Source organism: Rissa tridactyla, chromosome 7 (assembly GCF_028500815.1).
Source record: "Rissa tridactyla isolate bRisTri1 chromosome 7, bRisTri1.patW.cur.20221130, whole genome shotgun sequence".
Taxonomy (NCBI): domain Eukaryota; kingdom Metazoa; phylum Chordata; class Aves; order Charadriiformes; family Laridae; genus Rissa; species Rissa tridactyla.
This window is the reverse complement of record NC_071472.1, coordinates 47,368,401-47,381,523: the sequence shown is the minus strand read 5'-3', so window position 1 is coordinate 47,381,523 and position 13,123 is coordinate 47,368,401. Positions and strand designations below refer to the sequence as shown.

The following is a 13,123-nucleotide window of genomic DNA, read 5'->3' as shown; positions in this document are numbered from 1 at the left end:
TTTCTTAGCTTTCCTTAGTGCCCTGTTTACAATGTCAGCCCGGGCACGCACGCCAGGCCCTGCTCGCTGCTGCCGCCCAGCGACCAAATCCCGGTACTGCGTCTCAGGCGCCGCTGGCATCCCTGTGCTCCACGCCGCCAGCCGCCGGTACCGGCAACGCGCTACCGCGGTGCCCGCGGGGCGGTGTCGTCCAGCCCGTTGCGGCCTCCCGGTAACCTGGCCACCCGCCCCGCGACCCAAGCGCGGTACCGCAGCGCCGGCCCCGCACGGGCGGCTGCCGGGCGCCATCCCCGGCCAAAAAAAAAAACCCGCCAGTTTCGGGCTGCCGGGAAAGCCAGATGCACCTCGATTTGTGCAGCCGGAGAGCGGCACGGAATCCCGCGTTCGCATGACCAAAAGTAAAGGCCGACCACTTTTACGTTGTGGAAAAGCGCTGAAACCCCCCGAACTGAATAATATGGGACAGCGAAAAAAAAAAAAACACCAACATTTGGGGAAAATAGAGCCCACCTCGGCTCCGCCTCCCGCCCCGAGCTGCGGTACCGGCTCCTGCTCGCCGGGCGAGAGGAGGGAGCGCAGCGGCGTGCGCTGTACTGCGCATGCGCACCTCGCCTCCTGCAGTACCGGATCGTGGCCACAAGGCGGCAGCAGTGAGTACAGTGACGCGCGCCCCCACCGGGGCGTCTTCACCATGGCAACCGCTCCCTGGAGGATGGGCGGGAGGGTGGGCCAATCAGAGTGCAGGTGCCGCGCTCCCATTGGTCGGATCGCCCCGCCGGGGTAAGGCGCGGGGAGGATTGACGCGACGAAGAACCAATGGAGCGGAGGTGATTCAAACAAGGGAGGAGCGAAGGGGCGGGCGGAGGCCAATAGGCGCGTGCCGTGGGCGGGCCGCTCCGCTCCGGAAGCGGAGGGGACCGGGGGAAAATGGCGGCCGTCTCGAAATCGGAGCTGCGTGGTCCGGGCGCAAAGCGGGGCCCGGGGGCGGGCGGGCGCTCGGTCTGGCCGGGCCCGTGGGGCCGCCGCGAGCACGTCGTGAGGCAGTTAGACCGCGTGAAGGTGAGCGGGGAGCGGCGGGGGGCCCCTAAGGCGGCCACGAGGTGTGATGGGGGGGGCCCGGGAGGGCCCTGTGCGGGCTTGGGGGAACGGGGCGCCTGAGGGGGAGCGTTGTCGGGTCAGAGAGGGGTGGCTGGGCCCGGCTTCCCGCGGGGTCCCTTCGGCCTGGGGGGTTTGGGGTGCGGTGCCGGCGATGACGGAGAAATGAAGCCTGTCAGGGCAGCAAGAAAGCGGCGCCCGGGCCGTGCCGGTGCCGCCCCGCAGGGACGCGCGGCCGGCCCCCCCCCCGCAGGTCCCCAGCGCTCCCTCCCCAAGGTGCCTGTGGGTCCTGGGGGTGCCGGGCTGTGGGGTGGCTGCGCTCCCTCAGGATCGCTCAGGGTGTGAGAAATAAGTTCCAGTCCGAATGAAATAGGCTCAGGCAGAATCCTCTGTGAAGCGCATTTTTATTCACGTTCTTGCAAGAGCGGGTGACCTAGCAAGTAGGCACGCTTTCAGGTCTTGAAACACACCTTTTTATTTCTTAATCCCGGCCGAATTTTTCCCTCCCCTGTTTCCCATTGGTTAGCTACTCCAGGGTTTACTGTCTGTCTGCAGCGCCTAAAATTCTTCCTGGATGTCTTGCCTCTGTTTACTTCTCTTTATGCTACACCTAAAGGGATTATCTGACTCGTTTCTTTCTTTCCTTTTTGGTAAAAATTGCTCAATGTTATTAGCTCTGGTTAAACGTTTGACTACCCTTCTAGACACTAATCCAGTATGAATCAGTTTGTCCTTCTGTCTGTGTGATAAGAGATGTTCTACAAGCCTTTGCTGGAGCCTCTTTGTCTTAGTCATTCCCCTATCATGTCACCTCTGATGGAGATGGCTTTTCTCCTCTGCAAAAGCAATACCTGCCTTTCTTCCAAGGGGGACTGCAGAGCCGGGGAGGAAGCAGAGAGCGGGCGCTGGTTTGGGGCCCCACATGGAGACCAGGTCTCCTGCTCCTGGACCTGGCAAATGGGTTCGTGTGGCTGGTTTTGGGGCTCAGAAAGAGGGGGCGCTGCGTGTCTTTGTGCTCAGGGAGAGGGCTCAAGATTAAATCCATGCCAGGCCCCCTCTTTCTGCACGGAGGGTCCCTCCCGGCCCCACTCTGGAGGGCAGAGGTGGGGTGGGGGTCCCCTGGCTCGTCCCTGTTGGCTGGGTGGGACAAACAGGCTCATTTCTCGCCTCCTCTTTTCCCAGGGTCACCCTCTGCGGCACGGCAAGAGAATCTTGCACGGCTGATTCCGCTTGCTGCTCAGGTAATGGCACGTGTGGGGCTGGGGGGGCAGAGAGAAACATTTGTGAGTTCAGGGACGCTACAGATACTCCACGTCAAAGCCGCAGAAAAGGCACGTTTGCTGCCAGCGCAGAGAAGCTGACGAGGAGTTGCAGTTAACAGAGCGTGCCTCCTGTCTGAGCAGGTCCCTTGGTAGTTAGGAATGGTTTCCTTTGGGATCAAAGCCTGAACTTTCAGCTAGGATAAATTAAGAGCTGCCTGTTACCTTCGTTAGGGTCAAGCGTTTCTCTTCTGTGTGTTCCTACTGGTTCCAGGGGCAAGTGGGAAATAGCCTTTTGTTTTTCTACGCGTAACTCAATTTGGGCTAGTCTGTGGTGTCAGTCTGGCTCATGTTTGAGCACCTAGGTGCCACTAGAAACGTACTGACTGAAACATGATGGAAGCTGATGCGTTGCTTGATTATTGCTGCTGCGATACCAGCAGCCTCGTAACTAGTGACAGCGAGTCCTGATGTGGTTCTGGTGAGTTGTTGCTTCCGTCGTGTCCTTTGTAACCCACGGTGTGTCGTTTTGACATAGGTTGGAAAGAGATTTTCTGAAATAGAAATGTTTCTCGCTCAAAGCAGTTGCCTTTTTATGAAGTTCCCGTCAGAGCGGGTCCTCAGAGATGAAGCGCTGGGCAGCAGAAGTCACGAGCACCGAGACTTTGCGCTCTCTTTGCACTTCTTTGACGGCCTTTGCGTTCTCAGTTGTTGCAGTCGAGACCTCATAAAACCCCGTTCCTCCGCGTGTTCAGCACGGCCAAAAGCATTCGCCCATCTGCCAGTGCTTTTTGGTAGCCTGATGGATTGTGGCACCAGGGGTTTGATTTCCCCCTTGGCCCTTAAGAGTAAAATCATTTGGGGGGGGATCTCTTATCTCGCTGATTTTTCTACATTAAATGAAACTTTAAAAAAAAAAAATAAATCTAAAATTGTATAATTTACAAACTGACTCGTGTTGTTTAAACTGCTGCCGCCGAATAGCTGTGGTGTACACTTTATGAGGTGTACTGAAGCAGTTAGGTGTTTGTTGTACTTGTTTAAAATGAGAGGCGACCGAATGTAACGGGCTGTTTTCCCCTGATATTTTGCGTCCCCTGAAGTTCTGCATTTCTGTCTGGCTTTCAGTGGCGTATTTTTTCCGGCAGCCCGGGGAGTTGCCTGAGAGCGGATGGAAGGGAAAAATTATTCCCTGCGTGAGGGAAAAAAAGTCTTTTTTTTTTTTTTTTTTTTGTTTGTTTGGGATGAATTCCCCAGGAAAGCGTGGAGCCCCAGGGTTTTGGGGGGCCAAGGGACAGTGAGGACAAGCCACAGCTTTGCCTCCTGGCGCCTTTGATGTGGGAGCAGTCACTGCAGGCTTGATGTTTTTGTCCCAGCCCTGGGAGAGTGAAATAAGGTGTTTCTGAGGATGAAGTCACCAGAAAAGCGATTTAAGAGCCCCAGGGTACCTGGGAAAATGGCTCTAGTGCAACTGAATCTGCCAGTGAGTCAAAAAAGTCAGAGTTGTCTAAAAAATGCAAAGATCTAGTGACCCGTATCGATGACTGTGCCAGAGATGGTGCCGAATGCTTTTTCCTCCACTCGGATGGAGTCTTCGCAAACCTTCACGAAAGAAGGAAGCTTTAAATTGCTACCCAGCTTTGTGCTCAAAGTTTTTTGTGGGTTTTTTTGGTTTTTTTTTCCCCTCTCTCAGCAGAACGTCAGCTGCCAGCTTTTCTCCGTGGTCGCCCTTTTGTTGTGCCGTGACAGTGCAGGACAGATGGAAAGGATGCGGAGTGCTCTGCGAGTACGAGGTGTGTCTGCTTTTTTCCTAAGGTCCTTGTAGCGTGGACTTTGAAGTTAGAAGGAGAGCTGACAAAGCCTTCCTGTTATAGTTTTTGTATAAAATATTTAAGAAAACACTAAAAATAACATAAAGTCTGTTCTGGAGCATGTCAGGCAGCCAAAAGCATTCGCCCATCTGCCGGTGCTTTTTGGTAGCTTGATGGATTGCAGCACCAGGGATTTGATTTCCCCCTCCGACGCTCAAAAGTGAAACCATTTGGGGGTTTATATTCCTGGTTTTTCTGTGCAAAATTAAACTTAAAAAACCAAAAAAGGTAATGTTGTATAATTTACCCACTGACTCGCATTGTTTAAAGCGCAAGTGCCCAATAGCTGTAGCATACAATTTATGAGGCGGAGCGAAGTGGTTAGGTGTTGGTTCTAACGGTTTAAAAAGAGAGGCAACTGGATGTTACTGGGTTTTCCCCACTATTATGACAGAGTGCTCTGAGGTACTTTATTTCTGTCTGGTTTTCAGTGGTGCATTTCCCTGGCAGCCCGGTAGCATCTCTCTCAAGCAGTGCCACTGGCCAGATGTCCCTCCTCCTTGCCTAACACCCAAAAAAACCTGCAGTCAAATGATAATTGTGTATTTTGGAGAGGGGTAGTTTAATGGTATCAGTTCACAGCCGTGCAAGTTGAACTAGTGCCACAGGGAAGTCAAATACTTTTAGAGTATTTTTAATGAGCGTATGCAAGTGTAGGCACACCTTTTCAGCATGGAGCGAACGACCGAGGTTCTTCATTGCTCCTTTGGCTCTTCAGGGTTTGACCTGTCCCTCGCGGCTGCATCGACCCTGCAAGCGAGGTGAGCGGCAGCAGCAGCGTGAGGGCTGTGGCTGCGGCGGTGGGTCCGTCAGCGTGGATTCTGGTTACGGCCCAGCCTGGTCCTGCTGCCCTGCGGGATCTCCCTGCGGCCGCACTGGAAGGAAGGGGCCAGGCATTTCCCAGCGCCGGCCGGAGGGTTCGCCGTTATGCTAAGAATGTGTTCAAAATGGCATCGGTTAGCCTTAATCCTGACTTTAAGAGTTGAGCTGGCGCTGGCTTTTGAAGGCTGTGCTGTATTTGTAGCTGAGGCATTTCCCTAGAATCCTCCTGTAGCTCAGCCACTGTCCTGTCCCTCGGTCTGAGGGAATTCTTCTACTTTCTTCTGTGCTACTTTTTTAGCACACTGAACTCTAACTGGGGATTTCTGTTTTCCAGGTGTCTCATGTGGCTTGAGAGATGCTCCAGCCTGGGTTTGCAGCTGGTGGCGGAGTCCCCTGAGGGGAAGGGGCCAGCTCTGGGTCTGGGCGTTTTGGGCCCTTTTTGGTGTGAATAGAAGGGTGTCTGTGGGCATGTCTCAGGGGGTGATGTTGTTTGGGGTGTCCTGATGTCATTGGGGCAGTGATGATGCGGATGAGTGGGGGATGGGGGGGTTATGTGAGGGTCTCACAAAAGAGGTGGGTCACAGCCCCAAAACGTCTGAAAATTCTTGGGATGCATTAAAAAAATGTGAAAACCTGTAACTACGGGCATGAGGCATTGAAATAGAGAACAATCCCCCATTTATATATATGAAATATATATATTGAGAAATAATATTAACTTATGTATGTAAAATAAGTTCAAAATAAAAACCTCTGTCTCTAAGGATGCTATGATTCTGTGCTTCTGTGTTATATGAAAGATCCTAGAATATAAAAATACTTAAAAAAAGTATTTATAGAAAGATATTAGTGTCAAAATAGATGTGTAAGCAAACAGTCTAAACAGATATCCCGTATCATAAGTGTTAACGTATAAGTCTAAGCAGACTTTCTATGGAAGTACAAACAGACAATTTAAATTCCCTCAATAATTCAGGGGGTGCTGCCGCCCCGCGGCTGAGGGCTGGTCCTGCAGCTGGGGAGCCGCGCAGGCGCCGTGGCCCCGCCCACCGCCCTTCCTGGCCACGCCCCCGGCCCGCCTCGGCCCCCGGCGGCGCGGAGCGTTGGTTCCGCAGCTCGTGCGCATGCGCGGCTTCGCGGAGGCCGCTCCGGCGACGGTCTGGAGCGAGCGGCGGCCGGAGGGCGAACCAGGACCGCGGGGACTCCGGCGAGTTCCGGCCCAGCCTCGAGAGCGGCCATCGGCACTCCAGTATCGGCTCTTATGCGATACCGCGCCCCCGGCAGTGCCCGGCAGTTTTCCGGGTGTTCATGTCCCCGGGGTTCTCCAGGACCCTGAAAGTGCCCCGACGCGCGTCTCTATGGCACTTCCGTCCTCCAGGAGCCCCTCAGTCCCCCGACGCGCGTCTCTATGGCACTTCAGTCCTCCAGGAGCCCCTCAGTCCTCCGACGCGCGTCTCTATGGCACTTCAGTCCTCCAGTAGCACCCTCAGTCCTCCGACGCGCGTCTCTATGGCACTTCGGTCCTCCAGGAGCCCCTCAGTCCTCCGACGCGCGTCTCTATGGCACTTCAGTCCTCCAGTAGCACCCTCAGTCCCCCGACGCGCGTCTCTATGGCACTTCGGTCCTCCAGGAGCCCCTCAGTCCCCCGACGCGCGTCTCTATGGCACTTCGGTCCTCCAGGAGCCCCTCAGTCCTCCGACGCGCGTCTCTATGGCACTTCGGTCCTCCAGGAGCCCCTCAGTCCCCCGACGCGCGTCTCTATGGCACTTCGGTCCTCCAGGAGCCCCTCAGTCCCCCGACGCGCGTCTCTATGGCACTTCGGTCCTCCAAAACCCCGTAAATGCTCATGAGTCTTCTGGAAATTATATGCTTCCAGCACTCTTCCAAAAACATAAAACACGATTAACAGTTAACCACAAAAATATCTGAAGATTGAAAAAATAAAGCGGCCCCTGCAGAACTCTCTTCTCCACAGCAACAACTGGACAGAGTGGTAAGAGAATCACCAGAAGCACGTCCCAGAAGGAAATAAAAAGGGATGGTGCCTTGCCTGCTGGGAACCTGAGGCAGGAGCAAAGGAGCTACTGCTGCTGTGGCCGCCTTTATGTCTTCTGGGGTGGGGGTGGGGGTGGCCCCGCCCCTTTCCCCGGGGGATTGTGGGAAGGGCGGTGGGCGGGGCCTGGGGTGTACGAGCCACAGCCGCGGCACCGGAGCTCGTTCTGCTGCTGGGCTCCTCTGGCGTCGCCTCTGCTGGCCCTTCACCTGGCTGCAGCTTTGGGCTGGGCTCAGTGTCTGGGCAGGTGTGTTTTGGCGTTGAGAGAGGCAGAGGTGAGAAGGCTGAGCACCTTCAGCACCAGTAAACATCCAGCCGCCTGTATAGTAGAAAGTTGACTTGTATGCTGCTTTTTTGTTTCCTTTTTTTCGGGTCAGTAACTTTGGAATGAGTGTTTAGGGGGTGCCCAGGTGGTTTAATAGTATACTTGTCTTTATTCTAGGAGTGCTGCATTTTCCTAGAATTCCTGACTTTATTGAAGATGGAACTATGTTTTTTTTCACCGGTTCTGCTGTATGCTGTGTAAGCCTCTGATATTGTTTCTCTTAATTGGGTTGATGATGAGATTATCTTGTAGGGATTAGGATGAGCACTTTGTATGCGTCTACATGTGGCATTTTAGCATTTCTCAAGAAGGTGGCAGGGATGTAAGGCATAGTGTCCTTCAGGGTATGGGATGGTTCATCACCTTTCCCCATTGCCCGAAGGGTGCCACAGTGTCCCTAGAGTCTTTGCAGCTTGCAGCAGGCCCCTCATAGATTGTGTCAGGGCATTACTTATTTTCTGGGTCTGTAGCAGAGCCCAGAGTCTGTGGGAGGACAGAAGGTAGGAGGTGCCTGTGGAACGCAGAGCATGGCTCAGAAGAGCAGCTCCTGAGGAGTGGCTGATGCAGGGGGTTCAGGGTTGCAAATACAGGATGGGAGCTGTCGGGAAGAAGTGGGGTTCCTTCCTTGACAATTGAGGAGAAGAGAAGGGGTTTCTAAAGTTTTGGCACTGGAGGTTGGCTGGGAAAGGGAGGCAGGTTCAACAGTCTTTGTCATATTGGTTTTGCATTTGAATTTGGGTGTTGACAGGATCTGGTCTGTTCTAGTCTCTTGTGTTTGAGGTGAGCTGGATAGTATTGAGGAGGAGCATGGGACTGGTGATTTCACAGAAATGCAATGGTAATTTTGTGTTTGTTGGTATCTTAGGTGACATAAATAATTGTTGCTGCAGCCTCTGACTCTGGAATTGGTGTGAAGCAGGTGATTGGATTGCCATGGCACCTCTGAGGATGAGGGTGTTGTGGAAGAGGTTGGCATCTACTGTCATGGTGGTCACTGCTGGAGCTGTGGTTTTTCTTTGTTCTGCAGATGAAGAGGAACCTGGTGACTGCAGGAACACATCAGTTAGGTGTTTGTTGTGGTTTTTTGTCAAGGATGAATTCAGACTCTTGGCCCTCTGAAAGCTAAGTAGAGGGACAGGCACTGGAGAGGGGCCAAGGCTGACAGGTTCAGGGAGAAGTTTTAAAGTCAGGGTAGAGCAGAGGGCAATCCAGGAGCAGTCTCCTCTGAGTAGGCAAAGGGAGCGGGTTACTCTTCAGCACAAAGCTAGTGCGTGCTGGGCAGGGCGGTTCTGGCCTGTGTCTGTTGTTGTGTAGTTTGTGTGCTCTGTCTTCTGTGTCTTGGACTTTCCTTAGGTTTTGATGTCCTTGTTGCTCTTGGCACTCAAGGGGCCCGACATGTGCCTCGGGCACCACCTTTAGGGTCTCAAATGCCTGTGCTAATTGGCATAGCGCCCAATGGGCACTTCTTTTCTTGCATAACAATTTTAAAGCATAGATCAGGCTTGCCTCTCAGAAGTTTCTGGACGGTCCTCTTCTGCAGCATGGTTCCCAGCTGCGTGAGCAGCTCTGTTCTCTGAGCTCTAGCAGCTCTAGCCATCTACTTTTACAGACTGGGATTTCCTCCCTGCATCCTTACGTTCTCAGGTCTTGAAGACAGGCTTCCTGCACACCTCATCTCAGTTTTGACAGGAACTTCTTGTAATGGGCCATTGCATTTGACTCTTTTATGGCTTTGCCATAGACCCTCCTCACTTCTGTGCTGCAGCCCTGTAGGTCTTCTTGCCCGACAGTGACTCTTGTCTGAAAGTTGTTCTTCTCGTGGAGAGTTTTCTCTCATCTTGGAGTCACATTGTCTATAGTGCTGTCTGGTGTTGGGCTGCACATGGGTGTGTTTGGTATGGAGCTGCCCTGCCTGGGGGTGTAGAATCAGGGTTAGGTGGAACGGCAATAAGAGTCTATGGGTAATACGTTGATCTGCCAAGACTGTTTAACCAAAGGTTGTACAGTCATCTGGGATCAAGCAGCCATTTCAGTTCACTTCATCTGGGATCAAGCAGCCAGACGGTCATTTCCATAGTATTTTATGGATATGACTGGAGCCTTCTGGGAGAGCCTGTTTGGCAGTCGTGAAGCAGATTGAAGGTGTTAAGGCTTGTATGTGTGGGGATTAATGTTGGGTCCAATTTTTTTTAATGGCAGGCTGTAGTTGGAGCATAGATGGTATTCCTAAATGGAAACAAGACCCCTGGAATTGTTCAGCTACTGATCAGCATCTGGGTGACTTGTTCATGAATTTTTTCAGATGCGGAGGGACAAGATGTGCACCAAAGAGTGATGGAGGAGGCAAGCGGGACTCCGTGAGAAGCTGGGTCAGTGCATGGTGCTGGAGGGAAGATTGGACTGGTGGCTATGTGACTATATTACGGCTTGGTGGTGGGGTGTGTTTTTTGTTTTTTTTTTTAATTTTGAAGGTGTGATGTGATGAGTAAAGCAGGATATTGGCACTTGTCATGACTTGGGCAAGGTGAGCAATGACTAGTGGGCTGAAGCAGCAATTCTTCTCAGATGTTATATTGTGGGTGAAGTTTTAAGTGTCTTTTGGGTCTGTTTTACAGATGGTCTGTAAGCCTCAAAGCAGCAGCCCAAAACTATGGAGGGCAGGTGGGCAAGGGGCCAGGGTAAAGGAGTAGGAGACAGGAATGGCTGTGGGCAGGTGGAGGTTTCGGGCAGTATCTTAGCATATGCCTTTTGGTTGGCTTTTTTTTTTCAGGTGTGGGACACAGGCTCAGAGGGGCTAAGCTGCATGCTGATGAACTGGCTGAGAAGGTGAGGTGGTTGTGGGCCACATTGGTGCCTAATAGTGAAGTATTATATGGTGACTTGGTTAAGTATTTACCTTCTGGTTTTGCAGGTGCCCTGTGAGCCATCTTTGGAAGTGGATGAGCATTAGAGGTGAGCTGAGGCAGCAGCAAGGAGGAGCTTGGGGCTGGTGACTTCTCACATGTGCAACAGTAATTTTGTTTCTTGGTATCTCAAGCAATGATGGCCACAGCATCTGACTCTGGAATGAGCAGGTAAGTGGAATCCCATTGTGCTTCTGAGGAATGGGAAATTGTGGAAGAAGTTGGCACTGACCTCTCTGAAACTTCTTGCAGTCACTGTTTGGTTTTCTTTAATTGCAGATGATGAAGAGGAACTTGGTGACTACAGGAATGTCCCAGACAGTTGATGTGCTGGGTTTTTTTTCGTTGACGTGGGATTTAAGACCTCCAGCCCTCTGAAAGCTAAGTTGAGTGGCCAGGGCTGGGGAGGGTTTGGAAGGAGGGGAGAAGTTTGGGAGTTGCAGGGAGGCATCTTAAAGTTAGAGAAGGGCAGAGGGCTGTCCTGGCGCAGTCCCCTTTGAGCAGGTAAAGGGAGTGTGTTAGTCTTCAGCACAATGCTAGCACGAACCGGGCAGGGCAGTTCCAGCCTGTGTCTGTTGTGGTGTTTGTGTGGTCTGTCTTCTGTGTCTTAAACCTTCCTTGAGTCGCAATGTCCTCTTTACACTTGAGGAGCACAGCCTGTGCTTCAGGCACCATCCCTAGAATCTTGAATGCCTGTACTCATTGGCATTGCCCCAGTTGGGTGCTGCTTTTCTTGCATTATAAGCTTAAAGCATGGATCGATCTTGCATCTCAGAAGTTTCTGGATGGTCCTCATTTGCAGCATTGTTCCTGGTTGCGTGAGCATCTCTGTTCTCTAGCCATCCATTTTCAGTGACTGGGACTTCTTCCCTGCATCCTTAAGTTCTTAGGTCTTGAAGCCAGGCTTCCTGCACATACATCTTCTCAGTTTTAGAGTCACTTGTTGTCCTGGGCCATTACATTGTACTCATTTCCTGGGGTTTCCCTAGAGCCTTCTCGTGTCACCATCATGGTCCCACAGGTCTTCTTGCCTAACAATCACTTACGCCTCAGTGTCATCCTTCTTGCTGAGAGTTTTCTCTCATCTGTGAGGTGCATTGTTTGTAGTATTCTGCGTCGTGTTGGTCTGTGCTTGTGTGTGTTTGGCTCAGAGCTGCTCTGCCTGGCCATGTAGAGTCAGGGGTAGGTGGAACAGCAAAAGAGTCTATGGCTAATATGTTGATCTAACAAGACTGAGGCAAAGGTGGTACGGTCAACTGCCATCAAGTAGCCATCAGCAGGTTGTGTGGGCAGCTCTTGAATTAGCGGGATTTTTTGGGGATGAGCAGAGCTATGTGGGAGGGGCTGTTCAGCAGTAGTGAAGCAGACTGCATCTCGAAGATGTTAAGGCTGCTTTGTGTGGGGTGTAATGTTTGTGTGTTGGGGTTTTTTTTTTTAATGGCAGGTTGTAGTTGTACTCTGGATGGTATTTCTAAGCCAAAACAAGACCTTTTTTTGGGGGGGCGGTGTGTGTCACATGGTGTTCCCCCTAAAAGAGGCAGTTCACAGCCCAAAAGTTCCTGAAAACTCATGGGGGGAATGTGTATTTAAAAAAAAAAAAAACAAACCTGTATATATGGGTATGAGGCATTGAAATAAAGAACAATTTCTCATTTTTATACATATTGAAAAATATGAGTTATATATATTAAAAGGAGTTCAAAATAAAAACCTGTATCTACTATATTATATAAAGGATGTTATCATATTAAAACATCTGTCCCATAGCCAATTATTGCCTTCATCATTCTCTCTCTCTGTCAGCTCCCTGCCCATATTGTTTAATTCCTCTGTCTCTCTTCAGTTTATCGAGGTTTTTTGGTATTTCTCAGTCTATCTCTGTCCACCTCACTGTCACCTTTTTTAATTCCTCCCTCTCTGCCCTGTAGCTCATCACTATTCTTTGTTTCTCTCTGTCTGGTTCCCTCTTGCTTCCTCCTCTCTGGCCTGTAGCCCATTGCTGTTTTCTTTCTGCTGTGGCTCCCTTTCCCTATTCTTCACCCTCCCTTCTCTGCCCTGTAGCCAATCGCTGTTGTATTGGGTTTACGTGAGGAGGTTTTGTTAGCTGAGTTGTGGGGGGCAGGCGCTGCAGGGGTGGGTTCTGTGAGAAGACAGCAGGAGCTGCCCCCATGTTGGGCACAGCCAGTTCCAGCTCTGAGACAGACCTGCCGCTGGTCAAAGCTTGAGCCCATCACCAACGCTGGCTGGGAGCACAGAGTCCCCTGCAGCCCATGGAGGACCCCGTGTTGGAGCACAAAAAGTGCAGGAGGAGGAAGGAGCAGCAGAGAAAACATGAGATGAACTGACCACAGCCCCCACTCCCTGTCACCCTGCATTGCCCAGGGGCAGGATGTAGCGAGGTCATGCATGAAGATGATCCCAGGAAAAAAGAGAGGGGTAGTGGGAAGGTGGATTTTTTTTTTTTTAGATTTGTTCTTATTTTGCGTTATTTGATTGACAATAAATTAATTTCCCCAAGTTGAATCTGTTGTGCTCGTGACAATAATTGAGTGATCTTTTTGTCCTTGTCTCAACCTACAAACTTTTTCACTTTAATTTTTCCCCCGGTCTCAATAGAGTGCCTTGGTGGGCACACAGGGGCCAGACAAGGTCAGTCCACCCCAGATTACTTCTATTGCGCTCCCTGTCACTGTTTTCTTTTTTTTTAATGTTTGACTAGGTTTCTTGTACCCTATCTCTTTTGAAACTTTCTTTCTTCCTCTCTATCCCTGTCTTTTTAATTCTTGCTTATGTTT

General features: G+C 51.5%; 2 long non-coding RNA genes across 7 annotated transcripts; both read left to right on the top strand.

Moving 5' to 3' along the window:
- Positions 1-827: 827 nt before the first annotated feature.
- Positions 828-2,336, top strand: LOC128912980 (uncharacterized). The gene is made up of 2 exons (XR_008467803.1): positions 828-1,059; positions 2,278-2,336. It is a non-coding gene; the product is annotated as an uncharacterized LOC128912980 (long non-coding RNA).
- A 4,897-nt stretch (positions 2,337-7,233) lies between these two features.
- Positions 7,234-12,807, top strand: LOC128913129 (uncharacterized). Of its 6 annotated transcripts, XR_008467851.1 has the most exons (7): positions 7,246-7,375; positions 7,543-7,622; positions 8,291-8,487; positions 9,728-9,794; positions 10,196-10,251; positions 10,337-10,499; positions 10,608-12,807. It is a non-coding gene; the product is annotated as an uncharacterized LOC128913129 (long non-coding RNA). The 6 variants fall into 6 exon arrangements; XR_008467853.1 differs by lacking the exon at positions 8,291-8,487 and having other exon boundaries at positions 7,234-7,347; XR_008467850.1 differs by having other exon boundaries at positions 7,234-7,347; positions 8,291-9,794.
- Positions 12,808-13,123: the final 316 nt, after the last annotated feature.